This window comes from Panicum virgatum, chromosome 9N, assembly GCF_016808335.1.
Source record: "Panicum virgatum strain AP13 chromosome 9N, P.virgatum_v5, whole genome shotgun sequence".
In the NCBI taxonomy this organism is placed as follows: domain Eukaryota; kingdom Viridiplantae; phylum Streptophyta; class Magnoliopsida; order Poales; family Poaceae; genus Panicum; species Panicum virgatum.
The window spans coordinates 78,709,951-78,711,753 of NC_053153.1; the positions used below are offsets into that span (position 1 = coordinate 78,709,951).

Below are 1,803 nucleotides of genomic sequence, written 5' to 3' on the forward strand. Positions count from 1 at the left end.
AGTGAGGAAGAAGAACACGAGAGGAAGAGGAAGAGGAGGACGAAGAGTAAGAGATCGATGGATCGACCGATGATGCCACCAGCGCAGACCCGGTTTAGATTGCAAGATGCCACCTTGCACCCGCTTGCCCTCGCTCCCGACGACGACGGTGCTGAGATCCCCTGGGTGCTCCTCGACCAGCGCGCCTACGTCGCCGAACGCCACAACGCTACAACTGCCTTCTCCGAGACATGGGACGGGCACCAGATCCAGGTCACCCTTTTCCTCGCTCGCCCGCCGCTCGTCTCCTACCTATGCGTCTTCTGCCCTGATTTGGAACACACCGTGTTCCCTTTGGAGCCGGAAATCCTCGCCATGGAAGAGGACCTCATCCTCCTCAGCATCGACGCCACCACGGCTTGCGCCCCCACCGCGACACGGCAGGTGATTTCTACATTGTTGCCGGACTCTGTATGGATGACGTGGACCCAGGAAAGTTCGCCCTCTGTCTACACAACTCCAGTTTCCCAGTTGGTTGGAGTACCCACGACATCTCACTGGATGAACTGCAACGGCGCCAATATGGCAGATGCTTCCACCATCTCAACAGCAAGGTCATCGCAATAGGAGGAGATGGTGGCACCATGGGTTTCGTCGACCTCTGGCGGGGCATCCTCCTGTGTGATGTGCTCAAAGTTGAGCGCGGCAAAGGCAAACCCATCCCTTCTCTTCGTTATGTAATGTTGCCATCATCACCAGTCGAGGAAAACGTGGCAGGCAGGGGTGATGCACGGTTAGCTCGGGACATTGCCGTTGTCCAACAAGGTCGCACCATTAAGTATGTCGAGCTGCAGGTTCACTGGAAACATTGCCTGACCTTCAAGGGTCACTACGTCAAGGATGGTTGGATGTCCAGAACATGGAGCAGGCCAGTGGCTGCTGATTGTTCTGATGACTGTTGGGATCTGAGCTGCAAGCGAGAGTCTTCTGATATCCCTGTTCACAGCAAACCGCATTTTGAGCCACTGCCTAAGGTGCTGGATGATGGAGGCATGCCTCTGGAAATGTTCAAGGGGCTTGAGATATGTCAACCCAAAATCAGCTTGCATGATGATGATGGTACTGTTTGCTTCATGGCCAAGAAGAACCGCAGGGATGACAAGGCTTGGGTGATTGCTGTGGACATGCAGAACAACACATTACAAGGGGTGGCTGAGTTTGCTGCAGGACGAACTATAGGCATGAGTTTCACCCTTATGCAAAGCAGGATATCCAAATATCTGATGACAGCTCCAGGTAATTAGGTTCTAGCGGTTCATCCATTATCGTGTGGTTGCATCTACAAATATTTTGGTTGTGTCTCCTACTCTATAGAACAAACTTTGCATTTGTAGACACTAAGCACCGCTGATTAGAGAAGAATTTGGAATGCTGATAAGTGTTGAGTGCATAGAGGCTTGGATATACACAAAGTAATGATGAACTGGAATCAACCCAGTGTCAAATGTTAAACTGTTGTTGGAGCAATTTACTTGTTAAATGTTACAAACCATCAATGGAGAAATTTTATAAAACATGTCTACTAGGCAGCGAAAAAAGGAACTTCTGCTCAACTTGTTACAGTATATTCACCAGTTAAGCTACAAAATCAGTTCAGTCCATATAATCGCTAATAGTTGGGTGACCAAATGAATGTCCAAGCCAGTCATCAAACACAGACAAGGCAGATCTTGTTGATGACCATTGTTGCATCAATCCCACAAGTTTAGGTAGGTAACAGAAGCATGCCCCAGGAGTGCGTGATCCATTGCTTCTCAGAGATGG

At 49.8% G+C, this 1,803-nt stretch overlaps 1 pseudogene; it reads left to right on the plus strand.

The window, feature by feature from the left end:
• LOC120687667 lies at positions 1 to 1,398 on the plus strand (annotated as a pseudogene).
• The last annotated feature ends 405 nt before the right edge of the window (positions 1,399 to 1,803 follow it).